At 42.3% G+C, this 27,117-nt stretch overlaps 1 long non-coding RNA gene and 1 pseudogene across 1 annotated transcript; one reads left to right on the top strand and one right to left on the bottom strand.

Annotated features, from left to right (window-relative positions):
* Positions 1-463: 463 nt before the first annotated feature.
* On the bottom strand, positions 464-15,876 carry LOC140688053 (uncharacterized). The gene is made up of 5 exons (XR_012062750.1): positions 15,831-15,876; positions 7,312-7,407; positions 3,587-3,717; positions 2,940-3,041; positions 464-571 (listed from the first exon to the last, which is right to left on the bottom strand). It is a non-coding gene; the product is annotated as an uncharacterized lncRNA (long non-coding RNA).
* Positions 15,877-16,132: 256 nt separating this feature from the next.
* On the top strand, positions 16,133-26,882 carry LOC140688772 (mannose-P-dolichol utilization defect 1 protein-like; annotated as a pseudogene).
* Positions 26,883-27,117: the final 235 nt, after the last annotated feature.

Genomic DNA, 27,117 nt, shown 5'->3' with positions numbered 1-27,117 from the left:
CTTATTCTGTCCCCTTCCCATCTCTTACCTGTCTCCTAATTTCCTGCCTGCCTCCAGTGTGGGGAGAATATAGGAACAGGCTGCCTAAAATGTAAACTGTATCATTTCTTAAAATTCTCCAGTGCCTTCCCGTAACACTCAGCATAAAAGCCAACCTTCCCACAGTGTTTTACGGGGCTTACATGAGCCTGGCCCTGCCCACCCACAGCCCTCATCCAATCTCTCCTCACTGACTCTTCTCAGTCTGAAAACATACCACTTTGTACATACTCCATGATCTCAAATTTGTGAAAAGTTCTAGATAAACGGATAGAGATGGATGGATTTATATATCACATACCAAGAAACACAGGCAGGAAAAACACCAATGTATTAATAGCTTTTATCTCTGGTGGGATTTTAGGTAATTTTATATTCTTCTCTCTACTTGGCTATACATTACAAAATACTGGAAATGAACATATTTTAGTTCAAAAAGACATCAGATATATTCTGCAAGACTTCAGAGGGCAGAAGTAGGACTCTTAGGTGCAAACTCACAAAAGATGCCAAGGTTTAGGTCTTTAATTTCCTGCAGAACAGAAATAACACAAGTTTTCATTCTGATTTTTATCACTCCCAGAAGTCTTTTCCAGCGGCTGACCAATCAAAACATTTGTTGAACAGATGCGCTCTGATCTCTCTCCCCACCCCACACTCAAAATGTGGACAAAGGGCATCAGGAGCCAACATGGATCCTGGAGATGAGAGCAGCTGCTGAAAACAGCACCAGAATCAGGGATTCTGAAATCATGTGTGTCATCACGTATCTGGTAATATTAATAAACACTTGTAATTTTCATCTCTCCAGCTAGATTATAAGCTCTATAAAGGCAGGGATCATATCTACCCATCTTGTTTTTTCAACAAACATTTGCAGAGTGCTCCCTCACATAAACACTGCTTGAAGTGTTGCAAACACAGCAGTGAAGGAGAGATACCTGGTCCCTGGCCTCACAGGATTGAATTCTAATGGGCAGAGAAAGAAAATAAACAAATTACAAATGATACTAGAGTCATAAGTGATACCAGAATAGAGAAATGTGGTGGAGGAAGGCAGTGGTTTCTTTAGACAGGATGCCAAGAAACGTTCCCAGGCACCCACAGCAGGGCTGAGACAGGAGCACAGGAAGGAACCAGCCCCAGAATACTGTCATCCAGGCAGGGGGATGCGGGGCCAAAGTCCTGAGGCAGGAACGAGGTGTGTGAAGAACAGAAGCAAAACTAGCTTGGCTGGAGAGAGAGAATGAGTAGCAACAATAGGAGATGAAGTCAGAGACTCATTGAGGGGGTACAGATTATGAAAAGTCATCATGATAAGGGGGCCATCTTTTTTCTAAGTAGAGTGAAAAGCCATTGGGAGATTTGAAGCAGGGGAATGAAGTGATCTGATGTAGCTTTTTAAAAAGCTACTCTTGCTGCTGGGTAGAGAATGAACTAGTGGACACAGGAAAAAACACAGAAGGCTATCACTGAGATGATGAGGTCCTTAGGTAGGATGGAACCATGCAGAGAAGAGAAAGGAATGGCTTCCTGGCTGGAGGTGGTGTTGACAGCAATGGACTAAAATGTGGAGATACTGAAAATAAGGAAAAACTGGAATCATGGATGACTCCTGGGTTTACAACTTATTCACAAGTGTGTTCCCAGCACCCAGATCAGGTCCTGATACAATGAGTACTTGGTGATTGTTTGAGTGGATGGATGGATGGATGGATGAATGGACTGAAAGATGAATGGATGAATAAATGGACAGAAGGATGGATGGATGAATAAATGGATAGTGAGGAGAGCTTAGAGAAACCAATATGGGGTGACAGAGGAAGACAACAGCCATCTTCTTCAATTCCAGAGGCCCCATCTGGCATTTTCTAGGAGTCCTTACAGGGACAGCAGTAGGGAGGGCAGGATTTCAGAGCAGGTGGAATTCAGTGATGCTGTGAAGTCAGACAGACTCTGACTGTATTGCATTTAAGACCTCGCTCCAAATCTTGCTCACTATGTGTCCCTGTACTTTGTTAGCCTCTCTGAGCCTTAGTTTCTTTATTTATAAAATGAGAGTAACTATCAACATCATAGTCTGACCTCTGTGTACATGGCTTATGTGGCCGTGGGTGAGCCACTTAAGCGCTCTGAGCTCCAATTTCCTCATCTGTAAAGTGGAACAAATAACCACTACTACCTCTCTCCCAAGACAATCGGAAGGTTAAGTAAAAATAAAAAAAAAAAAAAGATGGGTACAAGAATTTATTGTCACCTTTGTGACAACACAGACCAGAGTACAGCTCCCCCATCAACACCTGAGTCAGTGAAGCCAGGCAGACAGAGGAGGATCTCCCATGGCCAAACCAACCTCCTGCCTTGCCTAGAGGCAGAGTCCCCTTCCCGCCAAGCCCAACATGGCCATTATTCTCACTGTCATGGTTCCAACAGGGGCAAGGCTGTGCCCCACAGGTAACTGTCAGGACATGAAGAGAAAAGGTTTTTAAAGACCAGAAAGGAGAGCTTAGGGCACCCTGTGTGGCCTCCCTGCAGCCTGTAGGAAGAGCACGGCATTGTGGGCACTCCAGCTCTAATTGAGGATGACGGGCTGGATAAATGTATTTATAGCTGCAAAACCCAGAGCTTTCTGGCTTGCGCCCCATCCTGCTCTAAATGCTCCACACCTGAGGCCCACTGGGCAGGCAGGCGGCAGGGATGGGAGGTACCAACAGGGCCCTGAGGGCCAGAGGACCAGATATAAATCCCATCCAGACTTCCTTTCCTAAACTCAGGAAATACCAGTCAATTTATATCTCATCATCTTAACCCTGCAGGTCTGGTTAATGGTTTGACCCATGTATTCTCTCCTTTTCCAAAATCTTGTCCCGTTCCCTCTTAACTTGATTTACTCTACTTACTCCAGCTGCTGACTTTGGCAAGTTTTCTAGCTCTCAACCGACCACTGCATGCGGGCATCATCCTGAATGGTTTCCATGGCAATGAGGGTGCAACTGCTCTGGCTGTAAGCTCCAGAAAGTGCCCACTCTCATAACCTGGGCTGGAAAAACACCCTCCCCCCCAGCCCCACCCCCTTTTCACTTTCAACACCCAGGCACACTTTGGGGCGCAGCATGAAAAGCCAGGCGAAAAGGGGCTTATATTTTTACACCATATTTGAGTTAGCTGTTTTATCTGGACATGAACCTGAGCAGGGAGACGAGAGGGAGAGAGAGGGGCTTTATGAACTCAAAACCCAAATAGACCATTTAAGCAGGGCTGAGTGAAGTCACCGAATGTGCCGTGGAAAATACTTCCAAGGCATTTTATAAATTTTGCACCCAAAAAAATGCCTTGGCCAGGTTGGCCTCACAGCTTTCAGATACTCAAATCCTCCGTTTCTCAGTGATTTTCCTTACGGCTTAGGGCTTTAAGAAAACAATGAGAACGTGTCCCAAAAAGTTACCCGAGCACGGCAGGTAAGCTCACTTTCCTACAAATGAGCCACAAAAATCACAGGCTCTGAGAAGAAGTGACATTCTCAGAAGGCTCCCTCCTTTCTCCTCACCTTCTTCTCCTCCTCCTCTTCTTCCTCTTCTCACTGTTACCAGTAACATTAGTGGACCGCATCACTGACAGTTTCTGCCTCCTGGGCTCCTGGTTTTACTTGTGCTTCTACGGAAGGGGGGCTGGGCAGTACTGTTAATCGAGAAACCAAACTCAGCATCTTTTTTTTTTCTTTTTGAGCTACACTTTTATTTTTTACTTATTTTATTTAGTTACTTTTATCAAAGTGTGGTTGATTCACAATGTTGCATTAGTTTCTGGTGTAGAGCATAATGATTCAGTTATACATACATGTACATATTCTTTTTCAGATTCTTTTCCATGATAGTTCATGACAAGATATTAAGTATAGTTCCCTGTGCTATAGAGTAGGACCTTGCTGTTTATCTATTTTATACATAGTAGTGTGTATCTGCTAATCCCAAACTCATAATTTATCCCTCCTCCCCCTTTCCTCTTTGGTAACTATAAATTTGTTTTCTATGTCTGTCTGTTTCTGTTTTGTAAATAAGTTCATTTGTATCATTTTTTGATTCCACATGTAAGTGATATCATACGATATTTGTCTTTTTCTGACTTACTTCACTTAGTATGATAACGTTTACATCCATCCATGTTGCTGCAAATGGCATTATTTAATTCTTTTTTATGGCTGAGTAGTATTCCATTTTGTGTGTTTGTGTGTGTGTACACACATCTTCTTTACCCAATCATCTGTCAAAGGACATTTAGGTTGCCTCCATGTCTTAGCTATTGTAAATAGTGCTGCTGTGAACATTGGGGTGCACGTGCCTTTTAAAACTGGAGTCTTCTCTAGACACATGCCCAAGAGTAGATTTGCTGGATCATATGGTAAGCCTATTTTTAGTTTTTTAAGGAATTTCCAAACTGTTTTCCATAATGGCTGCATCAAGTTACATTCCCATCTACACTGTAGGAGGGTTCCCTTTTCTCCACACCCTTTTCAGCATTTTTTGTTTATGGACTTTTTAATGATGGCTATTTTGACTGGTGTGAGGTGATACTTCATTGCACCAAACTCAGCATATTAAGTGATTTTCCTGAGAAATCTACCCAACCCAAAGATATCTTGAGAGTTGTGTCTATGCACCCCGGCTCCTCTCATACTCCCTTGATGGAGGGCACTGCCATCATGCTAGAGAACCCCGTGCCCCACATATATGTCCGCCCCCAAGTCTTTGCTCCTCCTGGTAGAAAATCCTGCTCTTCCTCAATCCTGCATTCTCCATTCTATCCACTCAAGTCCCCCCACCACAGGCCTGGCTCAGTGCCACCTCCCCCATGACTCTCCAGTCTCCAGCTCCACTGAACACTTCCTCTGTTTCCCTTCCACCAAACTTCATTCTTCCTATCTTGGCTAAAACTGTTGGCTGGTCCCAGATGAGCATCCTCATTCTAAGACTTGTTAGCTGTGTGATCTTAGGCAAATAATTTAAACTTCCTAAGACTCAGTGTTTCTACTGAAAAATACAAATAATAATATTTATCTTATAGAGCTGCATGAAAATGAAATATAAAAACATATGTGATTACTCAGCCACAGAAAAAGAATGAAATAATGCCATTTGCAGCAACATGGATGGACCTAGAGTATTTAGTATGTATCATAATAAATCAGACAGAAAAAAGACAAATATCACATGATATCGCTTATATGTGGAATCTAAAAAATGATACAAATAAGCTTATTTACAAAGCAGAAACAGACTCACAGACATAGAAAACAAACTTATGGTCACCAAAGGGGAAAGGGGTGGGGGAGGGATAAATTGGGAATCTAGGGTTAACAGACACATTACTACATATAAAATAGATGAGCAACAAGGTCCTACTGTATAGAACAGGGAACTATATTCAATAGCTTGTAATAATTTTATATAACCTACATATATATATAAAGAATATAGATATCTTTTTTCAGATCATTTTGAGATATATATATATATATATATATATATATATATATATATATATCTGAACCACTGCTGTATATCTGAAACTAATGCAACATTGTAAATCAACTCTCTCTATACACACACACACACACACACACACACACATATGAAGCTCTTAACCCAGTGACCAGTACATTCCAACAGTACAGGAAATGTCAGTTGTTGGTTTATTTACTACCTTGTCATATAAATACTTGAGTCTAATCATATCTCTTGTATTATATCATAAACTTCTGAATATCGGGATTAATATATAGTCTTCCTTTGTCTCTCTCACCATCCTAGCTAGAAATGACTGGATACATGTATCTGCCAAGTCGTGTGCATGCTGCGCTAGGTTTGTGATGGTAGTTTCATGTGTCAATTTGGCTAGTTGTAGGCTGGAGTAACCAATGTGTCAAGCAAACAATAAGTGAGGTGGTGCTGTGAAGGCATTTTGTAGATGTGCTTAACTCTCACAATCAGTTGCCTTTAAGTAAAGGAGGTTATCTGACTCAGTCAGTTGAAAGATCTTAAGAGCAGAACTGAGACTTTTCAGAAGAAATTCCACCTGTGGAAGGCAGCATCAGCTTCTACCTAAGAATTCTAGTGTGTCCTCCCTGATGGCCTGCCCTACAGATTTCAGACTTGGCCAGCCAGCTCCCACAATGGTACAAGCCAATTTTCTGCAATCAGTCAATCAGTCAATCAATCAGTCAATCAATCAATCAATCACTGGATATGTTTCTCTGGTGAAACTCTTGACTAATACAATATTAGTACATCTTAATATTAGTATCTATACCTATGTGTGATAATTAATTTTATGTGTCAACTTGGCTGGGCCTTGGTAAAATATTATGCTGGATGGTTCTGTGAGAGTGCTTTTAGATGAGATTAATATTTAAATCAGTGGACTTTGAGTAAAGCAGACTGCCCCTCATAAGGTGGGTGGGCCCCCACCAATCAGTTGAAGGCCAACTGGAACCAAGATTGACCTCCCCTGCATGAAAGAAAGCAGTCGGCCTTCAGACTCAAAAGGAAGCATCTGTTCCTAACCTGGGACTCCAGCCTGCTGGCCCAGCCTGCAGATTTTGGACCTACCAGTGTCCATAATTGTGTGAGCTGATTCCTTAAAATAAATCATCTTCTCTATATCTACATATTCTCTTGATTCTGCTTCTCTGGAGAACCCTGACTACTACAGAGTGTCAGAACAGGAATTGCTTTTGCAATTGATGTTGCTATCAGTATCAGCAACAGTATTAATACAAGTGTTAGAATTGGTATTGGCTTAGTATTTGAATTAGCATTATTAGGATTTGGATTCAGATTGACACCCTATTTCATACTAGAAACTGCCAAATAGTATAGTGTCAAAGGGAAGTGACTTTGGAACTTGAATTCTAATCCTGTGAAATACAAATGCCATGCCACTATCCACCCACTGCCTCCCAAGTCCAGGGGCTCACACCTGGGAGGTATTTAATAAATGTTTACCCTGCCCAAACTGAGCAAATTGCAAAATGTGCAAAATCCAGTTTCCTTGTAGTATCAAAAATTTAACGAGACAGATACTTCAGAGAATTTCCTTCAAACTCTGAGGATTTTCATGACTCCAAAGAAAGTCTATTTAAAATAGTTCCCACTGGAGCAAAGAGAAGTGCATGAAGCCGGAGCACCTAATATATGAGAGTCATCACACATACGTGCTGTAGGTCAAGTATTAAAAGGATAAATGTTCCACGCCGGAAACATCTGAAATACGTACATTATGGATGGACTTCCCAGTAGGTGGACAATCATGACCAGTCTGAGGAATGGCTGTTTTCATCCATCAGCAATAAATAGCCCCAGGGGACCCTGCCTGTGACAACAGGGAGGGAGACACTGTGTTCATCTAAAGTCTCATTTTCTTGGTTTGGGATCTTTTGAGTCAGAAACTTCCCCTCTGTGTCAACAAGGCTTATGTGAACACTTAATTTATTATCCTGAGGGTCCAGGAGACAAAAAAAATCATTGTGATGACTTCTTTTTCATGAAACAACTATGCCTCAACTAGCACATTAAATCAGAAATGCAGTATAAAGACAAATAAACTGTCATGATTAATGTTAGCCTCGGTCATTGACAAATACATCTTTCTTCTACACGGAAGGGAGGTAAGAAAGAAGTAAGCCAAAGGTTCTAAAACACATTTTACGTAATTAATGTAATTCTCTCCCTCTCTTACAAAATGAGCCAGGCTCTTCCAAGCTCTGCCATTGTTCCTGTATTGTTTTTCCACCCAAATCTCCATATTTCTCATTTCCCACTTCTTTGCCTAGAGGACACACATCTTTGAAGAATCAGGCTGTGGTTCTCAACCACGGCTATATTCAAACATCATCTGTGATTAGAGTTGCAAGATTCAGCAAATAAAAATGCAGGACCACCCGTTAAATTTGCTTTTCAAAAAACAGTGAACAATTTTTTTAGTGTTAAGTATGTTCCATAAGATATTTCCAACATACTCAAAAGACTCTTCATTGTTTATCTGAAATGCAAATTTAACTGGATGTTCTATACGTTGTCTACAACATCTGGAGTGTTTGCCTTTGCCTCTGCCTGTCCCTAGAAATTCTACCTTAATTGCTAGAAGGTGCCTCTTCCCCATCTACACACATGAGCACGCTTCCAGTTCTCTTCTTCCTTATCTCTTCTCCCCATACTTTCAGGTAACTTGTACCTACTTGGATCACCTGTTAACACAATGTCTGGGGGATAGGATATCTATTGAGATCATTAGTGTTTTGTTGCTGCTGCCTGCTGTGAAATATTCAGAAAAAATGAGCACTATTTGTGTTTTGGGCTTTTCACTTTTCTCTTGCGCTCCAAGATCAGGTGAGCCTTGGTGTCCCCTAACTTTAGAAGCCAGCCCAATTTAGAAGGTGTGTACAGGTTGTGGAGGTCATTTTGGTTCTGGGAAAGTCTTCAAACACATGCAGCCAGCTTTCCCTGAGCAAGGAAGAGGAGGGAGGGAGCACATTTGAAGGAGGTGGGGTGGTACCTAAACATGGGACAGAGGAGGGAGGCGCCCCAATACTGAAAGAAATTATTGAAATAGCACCTTAAGTGTTCTTCCTGCTTCACTTCTTGCCCTCTACCCTCCCTCCCCTTTAGAATGGAAATCAGATCACATCACTCCCGCCCAGATTCCTCCCGTGGCTCCCCTCTTATTCCAAATAAAAGATGGGGCTTGGTCTGCCCCAACACAGTTCATTCCATCTCCACACCAGGCTCCTAGCTGTTTCCAGAGCATCCCAGGCATGCTGTTCTGCCCTCTTCACATTTCCATGTTCATTTCCCTCTGCCAGGAATTCCTTTCTTCCAGAAATACGCCAGTTTGTTTCATCACCTATTTTGCCTTGTGCAAAATGCGAGGTTCATCCTGACCTCCTCCCAACACCTCCCATCCCTCTTCCTTACTTTGCTTCTCTGTAGCACCAAACTCTTCCAAGCTTTGATACAATTTGCTTATTGGTTTTATTTGTTGTCTGTATCTCTATGACTCTCTGTTATTGAACATCCTGAGGGCAAGAGTTTCTGTCCATTTCACTTCTCTACCCCCAACACAAAGGCTAGTCCCTGTTTTATAGGGACACTCTATAAATATTGGGAAAGAAGGGAAGGAAGAAAGGGAGGGAGGAAAGGAGAGTGGAAGGGAAGCAGGAAAGCAGGGAGGGAGAGGAAAGCTCAGAGATCTGAAGATGCCCAGTACAGTGAGAATGAAAAGACCCTGCTTCCCAGGCCTAGGGGAAGTGGCAGGACCTTTGAGAGACGCAGGTCTCTAGACACGGGTACCTAGGATTGAACTGATTCCTTTGTCTAAGTGTGTCACTGAATCAGTAAACTCTCCAGATGTTCAGGGACCACACAGAGCATTAGGGGTAACCATGAGGTCGACTAGGTCTCCCAAAACTGTGTACTCCAGAGATGACCCCTGGGATATTCTGTAAAGTCTAGGGAAGAAAAAAGTAAAGATACAAAAAAGACCAATGAGACTGAATTTCCCACCACTATGTGAGATGGGAGCTTAGAGTCAGATTAAGATTGATTTAGAGAAACTAAAGATACATATTTCTTGAAAAAAATCAGTGAATGAAGTTTGTACTGGTTAAATTTGTGTATCTGTTAAAAACAATGTAACCACTGAACAGTAAAAATACTGTAGTCTTGGTGCCCCGCTTGCTAGCTGAGTGACCCTGGGTGAGTCACCTCCCTGAGCATGAAGTGTCTCATCTATAAAGTGGCATCACTGTACCTCACACATCAGTCAGAATGTGTTAGGTGATGCTGGAGTAACACGTAAGCTCCAACTCTCCATGTCCTGAAATAGCAAAGGGGCATTTCTTGATCACACACATGTCCTCCCAGGTCAACGAGAGAGCCCTGCTCCAAACACATTCAGGAACCAGGCCGATAGGGCAGCCTCCTTCCACGCACCTGGTGGCTGTGCCAGAGGGAATACAAGCTCCAGAGACCCTCTTGGTGGCACCCAAGGGCCACGCCCCAGAAAGTGGCACATGGCACATTAGCCTTAAGTCTGTTCTTTGGCCAGAACTAATCATAAGGCCCCACCCAACAAAGGGGATCAGGAGTGTGATGACACCATGTGCCTGGAAGAGAAAGAGCAGCAAATATTTAGGAAAACATACCACAGGGGTACCAAAGGGCAAGTGTGAGGGTGAAATGAGGTAATATACATAAAGTGCCTATCACAGAGCCTGGCACATAAAATACACACCATGAATGAAAGCTGTAATTAGATCCTTAAGAGTCTTGGGGAAGGCTGAGATGAAACCTATTTTATGCCCAGTCGTTAGCTTAGTGCCTAATAGGCATTCTTTTGTTTGTTTGTTTTAACTGAAGTACAGTCAATTTACAATGTTGAGTTAATTTCTGGTATACATATAGTGATTCATTTATACATACACATATAAGATTAACATACAGAAATCAATTGCATTTCTTTACACTAACAATGAACTATCAGAAAAGGAAGGTAAAGAAACAATTCCTTTTAAAATCACATCAAAAAATAAAATAAAATACTTAGGAATAAACCTGACCAAGGAGATGAAAGACTTATACATGGAGAACTACAAAACACTGGCTAAGGAAATTAAAGATGATTTAAAGAAATGGAAAGACATCTCATGCTCTTGGATGGAAGAATTAACACTGTGAAAATAGTCATACTACCAAAAGCAATCTACAGATTTAACATGATCCCTGTCAAATTACCCAGGACATTTTTCACAGAACTTGAACAAATAATTCTAAAATGTATATGGAATCACAAAAGGCCTAGAATTGCCAAAGCAATACTGAAGAAAAAGGAGAAATAACCCTTGCAGACTTCAGTCAATACTACAGAGCTACAGTAATCAAAACAGCATGATATTTACACAAAAACAGACATATGGATCAATGGAACAGAATAGAGAGTCCAGAAATAAACCCACAGACTTACAGTCAATTAATTTTCAACAAAGAAGGCAAGAATATACAATGGAGAAAAGACAGTCTCTTCAACAAGTGATACTGGGAGAAAGCTGGACAGCCACACATAAATCAATGAGGTTAGAACATTCCCTCACAACATACACAAAAATAGGCTCAAAACGGCTTAAAGACTTAAGCATAAAACAAGATACTATGAACCTCCTAAAAGAAAACATGGGCAAAACATATTCTGAGATAAATCTTAGCAATGTTCTAGGGCAGTCTACCCAGGCAATAGAAATAAAAGCAAAAATAAACAAATGGGACCTAATTAAACTTAGAAGCTTTTGCACAGCAAAGGAAACCATAAGCAAAACAAAAAGACAACCTACAGAATGGGAGAAAATATTTGCAAATGCGGAGGCTGACAAGGGCTTAATTTCCAGAATATGTAAACAGCTCGTACAGCTTAATAACAACAACAACAAAAAAACCCAATCCAAAAATGGGCAGAATATCTAAACAAGCAATTCTCCAGTGAAGACATGCAAATCGCCAATAGGCACAAGAAAAAATGCTCAATATTCCTAATTATCAGAGAAATGCAAATCTAAACTACAATGAGGTATCACCTCACACCAGTCAGAATGGCCATCATTCAATAGTCCACAAATGATAAATGCTGGAGAGGGTGTGGAGAAAAGGGAACCCTCCTACACTGTTGGTGAGAATGTGGTTTGGTGCAGCCATTGTGGGAAACAGTATGGAGATTCCTTAAAAATACATTTACCATATGATCCAGAAATCCCACTCCTGGACAACCCAGAGGGAACTTTAATTTGAAAAGATATATGCACTGCAGTGTTCATAGCAGCATTATTTACAATAGCCAAGACATGTTAATAACCTAAACGCCCATTTAGAGATGACTGGATAAATAAGTGGTCTATTTATACAATGGAATACTACTCAGCCATAAAAAACAAAATAACGCCATTTGCAGCAACATGAATAGAATGCAGATCATCGTTCTAAGTGAAGTAAGCCAGAAAGAGAAAGAAAACTACCATATGATATCACTTATATGTGGAATTTAAAAAAAAAAGACACAAATGAACTTATTTACAAAACAGAAACAGACTCAGACATAAAAAACAAACTTATCATTACCTGGGGGAAAGGGGGTGGGAGGGATAAATCAGGAGTTTGAGATTTGCGGATACTAACTCCTGTATATAAAATAGATAAACACGTTTATATTGTAGAGCACAGGGATCTATACTCAATACCTTGTAGCAACCTATAACGAAAATGACAAAGAATATGAAAAGGAATATATGTATGTATATGTATGACTGAAATATTATGCTGTACATCAGAAATTGACACAACACTAAACTGACTATACTTCAACTAGAAAAAAGAAACTCTGAAATTAAAAAAAGAAAAAATATACATATATATTCCTTTTCATATTTTCATTATAGGCTATTACAGGATATTGAATATAGTTCTCTGTGCTGTACAGTAGGACCTTGTTGTTTATCTATTTTATATATAGTAGTTAGTATCTGCAAATCCTGAACTCCCAATTTATCCCTCCCCACCCTCTTCCTCCCTCGCTAACAGGCATTCCTTTAATGAAGACTGCTGATTGAATTCACTGAGTTTTTTCTATATTTCAGACAGTAGTCCCTCATGGGGAAAGGGACATAACCATATACAAGTTCAGCCGCTGCACCATTCCCATGCCTCCCCAAACCTACAGCACCAACATTGATGTAATGCCTCTTATGTTCTAGGAAAGTGCTATTCCAGGCCTGGGGAGATACAGAGTGAAGCAGACAGAGAGCCCCTGCCCTCAACAAGCTTACATCCTAAGGAAAGATGAGGAGGCAGAGAGGACACACTTAATCAAATATGTGAGATGGTTTCCTATCTTGGTACTGACAAGCATGGTGCTGAAGAAGACACCCTGGAATAATGCGGTAGGGAGCAAGTCTCTACGGATGGGAAAGGAGGCCAACAAGGAGGGCTGCCTGAGGGTGACTCCGTGATGGGAAGGAAATTTGCCGCAGGAAGATCCAGGGATCCAAGCAAAGGCACCTGCAAATGCAGAGAGCCGGAGACTGGAAAGAAAGAACCATGTTTAAGAATCAGAAGCAATGTCATGTGACTGGGTCCTAGTGCACAAGGAGGAGAGAGCAAGGATGAAGGAATCAGAGAGGCAGGCATGGTCCTGTAGGCCAGGATAAGAAACTGAGGTTTCATTCGAATTATAGGAAAGAACAAGTGTAGAGTAGGTGGAGTAAAATTTGGGAAACAAACAATAGTGCTTTGGCCAAACCAACTTTTAGCCAAATCAAATCAAGTCTGAGGTACCTATAAAACATCCAAGCACAGTCATTAAACAGCAACTGGATACCAAATCTGCAATTCAGGAAAGAGATTTAGACTGGAGATACAAAACTGAGACTCTTTAACACAAGTCAGAATACAGAGTCTTTAAAGAGAACACTGGCCTCTCTGGAGCTGGTACTAGCTGAAAAGTCAACGTTGCTTAAATCAAGTAACAGAAGAGATGCTGCCATTCAGAAAAGTTCTCTTGGGCATGTCACTGCTAAATCAGACACTACTGTTACAAATAGTAACTGCAGATTTTTTAAGCAGTAACTTGGAAGATGGTGAATAAGGTATAACCATGAAGATGCATGAAATTCACCAAAGGGAAATGCCATAATCTGAAGTTGAATTTTATCAGTCAAAATAAGCTAGGTTCTGCTGTGATAACAACAAACATCAATGTATCAGTGGCTTAAAGCAGCAGGGATTTTTACTATCACATGGCATGTCCATCAGCAGAGAGCTCTGCTCAACAGACTCACTCTGGGAACCACGCTAACAGAGCAGCCATCTCAAAGAAGCCCGTTCCAGGTGAGAGGGCCTGAAAGGGTCTCACGTAATAATTGAATACATGAAGGAGTACTGTCTCTTCCGTTCACAACCCAAGTCATCCCCAGCCACAAGGGGGCCAGTATGCACAATCTTACTAACGTGTCCATTTTCCAACATTTCCAACTCTTCCCACTCTTGTCACCATTTTTTTTTTACTAGAGATAACCCTCAAAATGCTCACGATAGGGGCAACTAGAAGAAATAAGTCATGATTATATGATTCGTGATATCCTTTAATTTTCACAACAACCCTATCAACTAGTTTTTATCCTTCCCATTTTGCAAATGTGGAAATGAAGGCTTAGAGATATTCAGTAGCGTGCCAAAGGCCCCACGACAAGTAGACAGGGGATCCAAGATCTGTAGGTCAGGAACAAACACAAAGTCATCGTTATTCTTTCCAGAATAACACACTACCATCTACTCTCCTGCGTCCCCTTTAAAATGACTGGGTGTCTTCCTCTTAGATCCATCCTGTCCAAGCCAGAAAAGGAGAGGGAATACTTAGCAAAATATACTTAATTAGAGAAAAAGAATAAATGTAGCAAATGTTGGATTAGCTCAATTTTCTTTGGTCATCTTTGTCTTCTGTGAGTGGAAGGAGAAAGGTGGGGGAATAGAACACAAGGCAGATAAGAGGCCTCTGATACTGCTGGCGAAGCTGATGCTTATTTTTTAAAGATTCTTCAGGGATTCAGACATGTGTAGGCCAGCTCAGCCTCAAAATCATGTTTCATGGAGTTGATTCCTTATGAACCATAAAACAGTCTAGTGTTATTCGTAGAAATGCGTATCAGAGAGATCAAAAAATGATTACACATTCTCTTTTCCAAGGGCCCCAGTAAGCAGTCTGTTATATTTCTTGGTTAGGGCAGCGTATTCAGTTATGTTTCAAGTTCCTGCCAGTTGGGACTGCCTTTGTGCAAAGCTTTGCACAAGGTTAACTTTCAACTAGAACACAGTCGTATACATCTTGCTCCAAGGCTTTGATTTAAACTTTCTGTAGATGCAACGTGTTGACTTAAGTTTGTCGTGTTTATTTGTAAAGTATTTTCTGACATCTTGTTACAGTTACTCCACACCTCCAATTACAACCTGGGTCCTGAGAGAAAAATCCAAATCACAGCCTGAGCCACCTGCTCTGCTACAAAAGCCTCATTTCTCAATGCTCAAAGATGCCAAATTCTAAAAGAAAAGCTCCCAAAATAGGGCAAATCCTCAGTCAAGAAAAGAACATAAGATAGAAAAGACAAAGGCTGGGTTACGAAGCTTGAGATTGCAAATGGTTTAAACTTCTCCTTCCTTCGCCAGTGCTTCATCTCCATTTTACACACAGGTAAAACAAAGCAAGAAAATGAATAAACCTGGACTGGACCCCTCACCAAAGGCAACTGTCTTACCACGTTCCACCAGGCAACTCATGAGACGTCTCTACCACGTGTTGGAGCAGAGAGAAACTGTACAACGTGAGGGCCAACCCATAGTATCTCCCCAACAGCCGTACTAAACCGAGGTCAGATCTGAAGATTGCAGGCAAGTCGTCCCCGTGTCAGAAACCGAAGGGACCCGGGACACTGCCACGTCTCAGTACCTTTGGTGACACGGGGGGAAGCAGAGGCCCATGGAGCTGAGATGACGGTCGAGCCATCCTGGCTCCCTAGTACCAGAGCCAGGCCTGAATCCAAGCCCTTCCTGAGGGTCCACGTGGCCCCCTTTTGGAAGAAGCTTCAGGTTGAGGGCTGGTTCCCAGCTGTGACCAAGTGCTGAGTGGCCTGGTAGCTCCCAGCGTCCCTCCTCTGAGAAATGGGGAGGGTACTATTTACTGCCATGGGACGGTGGGAGCATTACCAGAGGAGCATCAACGTACGTCCCACAATAAACCGTTCACATCTCCGACACTCCACCTTGTAAGGTCACCGAGAATCTACGCACGTGGGTCTCCTCGCCTGGCTCCTGCCGCAGACCCGCCAGCGCCCGGGCGGACCTGAGGGGACGCGGTCGGCGCCCGGCCTGGCTTCCGTGGGCGCCTTCGCCCCGGAGACCCCGAGAGGACAGCGGACACAAAGGCTCAGCGCCCCAGCCCAACGCCGTTTCAGAGCCTCCCGCTCCTTCTCTCTCACCTTCGCAGGGTCAAGTCCGCAGGAAGCAGCCCAGACGGCGCGGGGCAGGAGGAGCGGGAGACGCAGGCGGACGGTTTTTGGCGCCAAAGCCGAAGCGTAAATGAGGGCGCAAAAGATGGGACTGCGCAGGCGTACAGCGTCGGTGTGCTTTACAAGTCGGACAGCAGGGAGGGTGCGACCGGGAAACGCGGTCCCCCAGGACACCTGTTTCACTCTAAGGAAGTTCCCTGTCTCAAGATGCTCCTCAGCAGAGGCCTGGGGCCGGGCGTCGTGACTGGGTCACTTCTGGTAAAACTGCCCCAAGTGTTTAAACTCCTGGGAGCCGAGAGTGCCGACGGGTTGAGTCACCAGTCTGTAACGCTAGCGTTGGTGGCGCTGACTGTGACCATGGCCCACAGCTTCACCAGCAACTTCTCCTTCAGCTCTGGGGGTGAAGCCCTGTTCCTGATGCCTTCCGCGTCCTGCACTACAGGGGACAGACTGTGAAAGGTGTCGCTTTCCCAGGCCTGCTGGTTGAGCTTTCACCACTGAAGCCCCTGGCTGTAGTCACTCTGCTCCAGGCCTCCCACATGCCTGCTGTGATGGTGGGAGTGTTACCGAGTCCAAACTCGTTCTGCTCCCCGCAGGACAGGCCAGTAAATCCGGAGACCTGTTGGGGCAAGGAATAGCGACTTTATTCAGAAAGCCAGCGGACCGAGAGGATGGCAGACTAACCTCTTGGAGAACCATCCTATTCTAGTCTTTTATACAAAAAACAGGGGAGGGGGTGTGGTTGATTGTTGCAAACTTCTTGCTGTAGGAATTCTTTGTTCTTCCAGCTGTCCATGTGGGTCAGGTCATGGTGTCCCTGTAAACCTCCACAAAACAAAGGTTATTTCCTATTCTGCAACTTGTTATCTTTACATAAGTGCAGAAGTATTAACATCCTTAAAGATCAGAGCCTTGAGAACAGTCTCTCCCTTACATTTCAGGCTAAAGGCAACATTGTTTGACAAAAGGTGCAGAGCTAGCAAGACTAAGCCCAGAAACAGGGCACAGTGGTAAAAACCAAAGAAACAGATCCAATGTAGTCAGATTTGTTCTCCTGTATTACAGGAGGGCTGCTCCAGGCAGCCACCAACTATCCCAAAGGGTACATGGGCCAGCTCTCAACAATCACATTCTATCTACTCTTTGGGGGCTCCCTGGCCAGAATCTTCACCTCCATGCAGGAAACTGGAGACCCCCTCATGGCTGGAACCTTTGCAGTCTCTTCCCTCTGCAATGGCCTTATCGCTGCTCAGCTCCTCCACTACCCCACAAGAAGACAAAGGAGCAGTAAAACTGAACTGGCTACTGGAAGTACATTCCAGCGCTGCCATTCATCCACTGAACCTCAGGGTCCTTCTCACCTGAACCAGCCCCACACATCTGGTGTCAGAAGTGTTGTGAGTATGGTAGTTGGTGTGAGTGAGACATACATGGAAGGAAGACTGAGTTTTTCCCAACACACACAAAATTATGTTGGTCTGCTCATGAGTATATTTGCCCCACTAGACTAAGACAGTGTCAGAGAAAGACCTATACCTTGTTCCTTTTTGTGTCCCTGTGTCTGCACAGGGGCAGTCAAATATTTGAGGACTGAATACTCAATTAAATGACATGTGTAACTTGTCTAGCACGGGGTCTGGTACTTAGAAATCAGTCCGGATGTCTCCCAGTTCTCCTTCAAATCTATCTTAAGACCCATTGCTCTTTGCATTGTATTATTCTGATACCCAGCTGGGAAAGTCTACCTGTATAATTGGCCAGGACCTCTTTTAACAGTGCGAGAAGTTTATATTTAATTAGGTTTATATTTAATAGTCTAGAATGAAATAAGCACTTAATATAGACAAATCTAGCATCTTCTTTTAAATAGAGTAATCTAATTTATGTGTTTTGAAATTATGTAACATTTATTTTCTATCTTAACAGCAATAAATAATCATTGCCCCCCTCCCACTCACCCCCCACCCCCACCCAGGGTTCTTTCCTGCTCCAGCTTTCCATGTCTGCTCTGCCCCTCCTTCAGTCCAACTCCAATACCACCTTAAAGATTCCAGGTAAGCTGCTCACCTAAATCCTCCAGGTCAAATGGATTTTCACTGAGTTTCTATAGGAGTTTTATGCCCACCACTCTCCCACACCTTTATACATACATTATGCCTTTCTTTAGATCCTACTCAAGTCCATTCATGTAATTCTCATCAATCAAGCCAGCTGCTAACTTTCTCCAGGTCAAAGAAGTTCCTTCCTTCCCTTCTTTTAATTCCCTGGGCTCAGAATAGCAAATTGCTTCCATCCTATGAAACAGCTCTGCTCAAGGAGTTACCTGGGACTCCAAGGTGAAAAAATCCAGGCTTAGCAGGAAAATGAAATGAAATTTGTGTCTTGACTCTCCCTAAATGGTGTATGGCCTAGAACTGAATACACAGCTCATGATTCAAATATTAAACCTAGACTTATTATAGCCTCCAAGTCTAGGAGACAGCCCTTACACCCTCCCTTCAACAGACACACACACACACACACACACACACACACACACACACACACACACACACACACACACACACACACACACACGAGTGGCCTCAGAATTGGTTCATCCTACAAAAAGATGGCCCCCCAAATTTAATCTCTTGTTTTACAGATTAAGAAACTGAGATAGAGAACCCTTAAATAGATGGCAAATACATCGAGCTGGAACCAGAAGTCCAGAATATAACCCTTGGTCATTATCCCTCAGCAGCCCAGTTAGAAGCAATATTCAAAAGAGGGGTGGGGAGAAGCTAATAGAATCAGTAGTACCTGGTCTTTATCTAGTTAACTGCACAAAACTTGGGAGCTTAAAAAAAATCATGAGGCTTTTTTTTTTCCCTTTAGAGCAACATGGCAAGACTATCATTTGGGAGACTCGAGCCCCTCAGAGCTTCTCCTCTTACCAGGCCAGTGTTCTAACAGTCTCCCCTCTTTATCCTGACCATGAACGCCTTGATCAGCATTGCACCAGGAGAAAAAACAAGCAAGGAGAGAAAAGAGCAGGAAAACACATGCTTCTGCAAGTAGAAATTTAAGCTGCTCTGAGTGTGTGCTAAGTGAGTGAGCCCAGTGACAGCCCCAGGATCAGAGTCTGGGACGCCTCGTGGCTCCATCCCAGACCCTGGGGCCAGCGGACGCTGCACACATCCAGCCCAAATCACACGGTGCTTCGTTCTCTGGGTGAGACGTTCTGTCTCTCCACGATGAAGTGCTTGCTCTCCGGGGAGCTCCTGGCTCTGCCCTGCGCATAACTAGATACGCTCAGATTCTGTTTCCCCGTTTTGCTGGTGCAACACTTTTGACATTAACTCTGAGAAATGAGTATATGTAAAACTAGATGCAAAACAAATTATTTCCTAAAGAATAACTTAAATGAAACACTGTCCTAAATGAAGGCACTTCTAAATATTTCTGGATTCTTTCTTTGACTCCAAAGGACAAAAGGGATTAACTCTAGCTACCCTAAATGGAGTTACACAAGATGCCCAATTAATGGGTGAATTAAAACTAAACACAGTTACTATTTATTGAGCTCAGTTCCAGGCACCGTGTCAAGAAGTATACCAACATCTTTATATTTCATCTTCATGACAATTCTATGAGACAATTCTTCTTGCCCTCATTTCACAGATGAGGGGACAGACTGAGGCAGGTGAGTGATTTGCCCCTGGTCACACACCAACACTAGGCCAGGTAAGGAATGAGAAGCACCTAAGTGCACAATTTAAGGAGGCACCCACTCTCAGGGCTATACAAGGGCAAGGCCATCACCGGAGTGTGAGTGCCACCTTAAATTTACATCCTAGGAGCCTCCCTTGCCTCACCCTAACCATGTCACAGGTGAGCAACACAGCAGTAGTACACCTGGGATTCAGACTCAGATCTACCTGGTCCAAAGCCCTCGCTCACACGACCCATCCTGTCGTAGAGATAAGCAACTCTACCCATGATATTTTGTTTCAAATCATAAATCCCTGCACAAGCATCCTTGAGAGCTGAGATCACAGAAGGACAGCGTCAGCCGCAGGAACCCAGCAGACAGGCACGGGGGTGTGGCAGGTTCAGACCTACACCAACCCTCAGTCATGCTGTAATCACAGGGTAACCCGATATCCTAAAAGGAAAAACTATTTTGTAAATATCCTCAATATGAAACACGAGAGTACAGAAATCTGCCCTATTTTAAACCTAAGTTAGTGATCAATTTGTTCTGAGACACAGAATACAGTGCATATTTTTCATCAATGTAAAAACCAAAACCAAAGTTCTGATTAAATCCCATGGCCAATTCCCCAGCCTAGGCTCTACCCTGCTCATGGCTGAAGCCATAAAACTTCTAATTGCTCACCAGGGGTAGAATAAAACACATTTCTTGAGGGCGAGAGCAGAAAGCTTGACTGCCATGAAGCTCACCATCCCGTCTGTGGGCTGGAAAGGGGAGGAGAGCTCAGGCTTTTGCCTTGAGGACAGCACTCTTTCCTGACCTCTTTTTGGCAGGGAGGATGTGTGGGAATTCTACAATGTCTGCGTTTGTCAAAATTACCCCCAATTATGAGAGATATTACCCCAAATGACTCTTTTCCCTTGCCAGCCACAATTACCCATTGTAATTTTCATTTTCATCTGAAAAGCATTTTTTACCAAAAATAAAATTGTATATTTAGTTTGAAAATGGGTATCAGCCAGGTGTTGGACATGTGACCTACCAGTCATAGCTAAGTTGGTCTAAGATTCACCCATCAGAAGCCACCAAGCTTAACTGAAGGTGGTAAGAGGTTGTGGGGACATAGCTAATAGGGGGAGTGAGAGTGAACAAAAGTTTTGATACACCACACAATAGAGAAAGGTTTCTAATAGCAAAATACCAAAAATTCAGCCTGGCAAAACTGATGGAAGGTTGGATCTTAAATTTCTAATGCTCTTTTAGCATAGTTCCAGAAAACGATGAAATCATGTTATTTCAATTAGAGTTTCCATCCCAGGCCTTGTATTTCCATCTTCCCCAGCAAAGGAACAGAGAATGGTGGAACTTGCCCTGTGTGTAAAGTGATGCTGTGTCACTTTAATGCTTAAAGATTTGTTAGAGCCTTGAAGCTTCTGGCATCTCCTGGGAGCTGGTTAGAAATGCAGACCCTCAGTCCTTGCTCCAGACCTACTAAATCAGAGACTGCATTTTAACAAGATCCCCAGGTGGTTCGTGGGCATATTAAGGTCAGAGAAGCACTGTGTTAACTCCAACTATGATTAGGAATGAAGAGCAAAGGGATAATAAATTCACCATTCCCACTGATGGAGTGATGAAGATGCTCTGAGCACCATGCTCCTGCCCCGCTCTTCTCCACTTGCGATCATTTACGCTCTATGGCAACCTGGAAAGGAAGGCATTATCCCCATTTTACAGATGAGAACGTTGACACTCAGGAAACTTAAATAACTTCTCAAAGGTCACTAATAAATGGCAGAGCCGAGATTCTTTCTCAGGTCTCTCTGGTACCAAAACCAGTGTCTGGTACCAAACCCAATCTTTGGGTGTGGTTCAGGATACTCTTGTGATAAAGAATCCACAAACTTGCTAGAATTACTGAGATTCCATGATGTGATTCTTGGGCCCAAGGATGAAATGCCACATCTCTTTAGGTCATTCTGAAATCTTTCCCGTGGGAATAAAATCCTCTTCAAAACGACACTAAAGGTTACTACAAGATATTGAATATAGTTCCCTATGCTATACAGAAGAAACTTGTTTTTTTAATCTATTTTTATATATAATGGCTAATATTTGCAAATCTCAAATGCCCAAATTTATCCCTTCCCACTTCCTTTCCCCAGTAACCATAAGATTGTTTATTATGTCTGTGAGTCTGTTTCTGTTTCGTAGATGAGTTCATATATTGAACTATATTCAGTATCTTGTAATAACCTTTAATGAAAAAGAATATGAAAGTGAATATATATATGTATATGCATGACTGGGATATTGTGCTGTACACCAGAAGTTGACACATTGTAACTGACTGTACTTCAGTAAAAAAATTAAAATAATAAAACGATGAAAAACAAACAAACAAAAAACTACACTAGACATGAATACTCTTTATAATTAAACATGAAAAAAACTGCTTGCCTTCCCTCCAAATCACACACTATAAATGTAACCAAGAGCTTGTAAATTATTAAATAAAACTTCATGGAGAAAGATCACTCCAGTGTACCAGCCCACAAAAAAAGTGTCTTTTGCAGCATCCCAGTAATCAGTGAGGTCAGAATTAGTATCATTGATAAGTTCTCTTATCACTGGTAAGTAGAGCTGATAAGCTCTCAGACCATGAGCTCCCCAGGGCAATGAAAATATATATATTTTTCAATCCTTTATTTTTTCTGGTCAGTTTTAAATTTATAAGAAAATTGAGAGGAAGGTACAGAGATTTCCCATAAATCTCTCCACCCCCACACACTTACAGCCTCTCCCATCATCAACATCCCCCACCAGAGTGGTTCCTTTGCCGCTGCTAATGCACCTACATTGACACATCACAATCACCTCAAATCCATAGTTTATATTAGAGTTCACTCTTGGTGCTGTACATTCTATGGGTTTGGACAAATGGATACTGACACGTATCCACCATTATACCACTATCACACTCACTGCCCTGAAAATCTCCTGTGTTCTCTCTATTCACCATCCTTCCCCCAAGCCCTGACAATCACTGTTGTTTTTTTTAAACTTGTCACCATACTTTTGCCTTTTCCAGAATGTCATATAGTTAGAATCATACAGTATGTGTAGCCTTTTTGGATTAATTCTTTCACTTAGTCATAAGCATTAAAGGTTCTTCCACTTCTTTTCATGGTTTCATAGCTCATTTCTTTGCAACATTGAATAGTATTCCATTATCTGAATGTACCACAGTTTATCCACTCACCTACCAAAGAACATCTAGGTTGCTTCCAAGGTTTGGCAATTATAAATAAAGCTTCTATAAACATCAGTGTGCCAGTTTTTGTGTGGACAAACGTTTTCAGCACTTTTGGGTAAATGTGAAGGACCATTATTTCTCAATTGTACAGTAGAATTATGCTTAGTTTGAAACAAACCACCAAACTCTCTTCCAAAACAGCTGTACTGCTTTGCATTCCCATGAAGATATCTTTTTTCATTTTATACCCCTACTTTCTTATACCATAGCATAGAGTCAGCACACAGCAGTTGTCCAATAAAAATTTATGGATTAATGAAATAATGAATGCCTTATATACTTTTTTCAATCATTATGCATTCATTTATTCAGCAAATATTAATGAAGCACCAATAAATTCACACATTATGTTAGGTATTAGAAACACAGAAGAGAAAAGACACTGGGCTTAATTTCATATGTTTTCTAATACTCAGAAGAGGCACAGGTTTTAGATCATCCAGATCAAGGGATGCACCATCTCAGCCTCTACAGGTCTGTTCCATCAGCTACAGAATGCAGAGAACTAGAGTTACTGTTCAGGGTGGTTGGGTTAACTAAGATGATGCATGTTGAATGGCAATCACTGCTTATCACATATAAGCTCAAAAGTAGTAGCTATAATCATTGATATCATTTGTTTATAGTAAGTGATTTTTAATCTTTTAAACCTTTACAAGAATGGATATAAGTCCATAGCCTTCACAAACCCATTTTCTTTTTAAGGTGAAGTTGGTTTCATAGTGATCCTCTTTGAGGAGAATAATGGTTTAGGAACTCCAAGAAGAAGGATCAGACATCTTAAATGTCACCCAATGATCCAACAGCAAAGAAGCCTTGGGGGAACCCAGTGCCAGGCTAAGTGGGGAGGGGGAAGCATCTCGCCTTTGCTGCTGGCAGAGCCTCATGCTGTAGGCAGGCCTTCAGCAGCAGATCAAGTGATCCTTGTGTAGGTCTTCCAGATCCCAGAGAAATAAAACACAGTTTACTATGACATTATCATGGTAGGGGAGGGAGTCTTTTTCCAATGGTTACTGGATGTGACCCTGTCACTGGACACCTTACCAGACATATCTGAAATGGGAAACTAGCTAAGTCACTTACTGACAGTTCTGCTATCTTCTTTCTATAGCTTCCTCAACAAAAATCAAGTAAAAACGACTTAACTTCAATCCAGCAATCCTACTCCTGGGCATATATCTGGAGAAAACTGTAATTCAAAATGACACATGCACCTTAATATTCATAGCAGCACTATTTACAATAGCCAAGACATGTAAACAACCTAAATTTCCATCAACAGATGACTTGATAAAGAAGATGTGGTATATTTATACAATGGAATATTACTCAGCCATAAAAAGAATGAAATAATGTCATTTACAGCAACATGGATGGATGTAGAGATTATCATATGGAGTGAAGTAAGTCAGACAAAGACAAATATCATATGATATCACTTATATGTAGAATCTTAAAAAAAAGATACAAATTCTATTTACAAATCAAAAACAGACTCATGGACATAGAAAACAAACTATGGTTACCAAAGGGGAAAGGGCAGGGAGGGATAAATTAGGGGCTGGGGATTAACAGACACACTATACTATATATAAAATAGATGAAAAACAAGGACCTACTGTAGAGCATAGGAAACTATATTCAATTTCTTGTAGTAACATATAATGGAAAAGAACTTGATAAGAAAAAATATATATGTGTGTGTGTATGTATGTGTGTGTGCATATGTGTGTGTGTGTGTGTATATACATATATATATATATATATATATATATATATAATTGAATCACTTTGCTCTACACTTGAAACTAACAGTGTGAATCAACTACACATCAATAAAAAATAAAAAAAAAGCAGCCACCAGGAATTGGTCTCAGCCCTCCCCTGGCATGATCTTCAGATGTGTATATGCTAAACCCTGTGCACCTCCTACCAACCCACATGGCCGGGCATCTCTCTGCCTTATGAATATTCACTTTTACAGGGCTCCCCAAAAGCAAGTTCCAAGAGGCTCTGATGGTGTCTTTTTGAGTTGTGTGACCTTGCACAAATTATCTACCTCTCTGTGCCTCAGTTTCACCATCTGTAAAATGAGGATAATAACATTATCTAATAATAGCATGACTTTCAAGAAGTTAAAAAACATGGCACAGAGGTACAGCTGTCAAACCTTTTTCTAACTCCTTAAAGCAAGGGGCCGAAAGATTGGTAGAAATGGTTCAAAGAACATTTGAAGAACTGAGATTTTTGTAGGCACTAGAGAAAGAATATTGGAGTAAGATTGACAGATTAGATGTAAAACAAACTGGTTAATGTCCTACAGGCAATAAATCTGTAACCTTTGAAGTTAACTTTTTCATTAGACAGAAAGCGTTTGCATCTCTACCAGACAAAACATCTATGTTGACAGGTAGCTTGAAGAGTCTGTCTGGGCCCTATTCAATAATAGTCAGTAGAACAAATGTTCCCCTCTAGAGCTGCACCACCAAATACAGTAGCCACTAGCCTCACACGGCTATATGTAAATTCAGGTTAATTAAAGGTACATTAAATTAAAAATCCACTTTCTCAGTAGTCACATATTAAGTGTTCAGTTGCTGGGGGTAGCTGGTGGCTGCCGAATGGGAGAGGGCAGAGTAGACATCTCCATCATATCTGCACCCTCCTGGGGGGTGGCACTGCTAGAGAACTCTAGGGAGCTGAAACAAACTACTACAAATCTAGTGCCTTAAAACAATGCCCATGTATTATCTTACGGTTCTGTAAGTCAGGACGCTGGCTTACCTCCACTGGTTTCTCTTTTCCAGGTTTCCCAACGCCAAAGTCAAGGTGTCAGCCAGTCGGGCTCTAATAGGGTGGCTGTGGGAAGAGTCTGCTTCCAAGCTACACCAGGCTGCGTGTGGGACTGAGGTCTCTGTTCCCCTGCTGGCTGTCAGGCAGGGGCTGGTCTTGCTCCTAGAAGCTGTGTGGGTCCCTCTAGCAACGTAGGTCAAATCCCCCTCACCTTCGAATGTCTCTGACTCCCCTTCTGTGGATTTTTGGACTGAAAACAGCTGAAGAAAGTTCTCTAATGATTAGCTTGTGAGCACATACAGAGTCCAATATGATCTCTGCACCATAAATTCTATGACCCCAGTGACATCTGCGAAGTCCCTTTTACTACGTAACATGACAAGTTCATTGCATACAGGGATGAGGATGAGGACATCTTTGGGGAGCCATTGTCCTGCCTACGACCGCAGGCTCATTAGACAGTGCTGAGTGGGACTTCAGGAGAGTGTGCCATCCCCCTTTTGCTTTATTTCCAAGCATTAGATAATTTTTTCTAACAACTTCCTAGCGTTATTATGAGGAGTAAATATATGAACTGGGCTGGGTGCAGAAATAAGTGCTACCTACTTAAGTGTAGCACTAAACTTCCCGTGCCTTGGTTTCCTCACCTGTTAGATTTGAGTAGTATCCGTGTCTTTCACAGGAGGTCATTGTAAAGAATTCAGAAGCTAACCCATATTAAGAATTAAGCACAGTATTCTACACATAGAGGAGGCTCAGGATGCCTTCGGTCTTGGTGAAGGAACCAACAATGTTGACCAACAGTAGTCCCACCCCCTGTGGGATGGAGGAAGAAGGGGCCAGCATCTCCCCTCTTCACCCACCCCCTTTGCTCCTGCATTTCAGGTGCAGATGGACGGATGGAAGCAAACCCACAGAGGCCCAGTGTGGACAACTTGGAGTGAGCAACGCCCTCCTTTGATGAGCGATCTGTCTCAAGTGAAATATCTCACATTTCCTCCCGTGGGGCAGAAGGAAAACGGGAACGTGCTGGACTGCGAGCCAGGAAGGCCAGAGGGAATGGAGGCTGGTGGAATGATGCCTTGGGGGTTTCCTGCCATGGAAACCAAAAAGGCCGTTGCAGGTTTAAAGTCATCCTCGGTAGCCTTTTGTGGTTTAAAATAAATGTGCAAGGGCAAA

This window comes from Vicugna pacos, chromosome 2 (genome assembly GCF_048564905.1).
Source record: "Vicugna pacos chromosome 2, VicPac4, whole genome shotgun sequence".
NCBI lineage: Eukaryota > Metazoa > Chordata > Mammalia > Artiodactyla > Camelidae > Vicugna > Vicugna pacos.
This window is presented reverse-complemented; position numbering and strand designations above follow the sequence as displayed.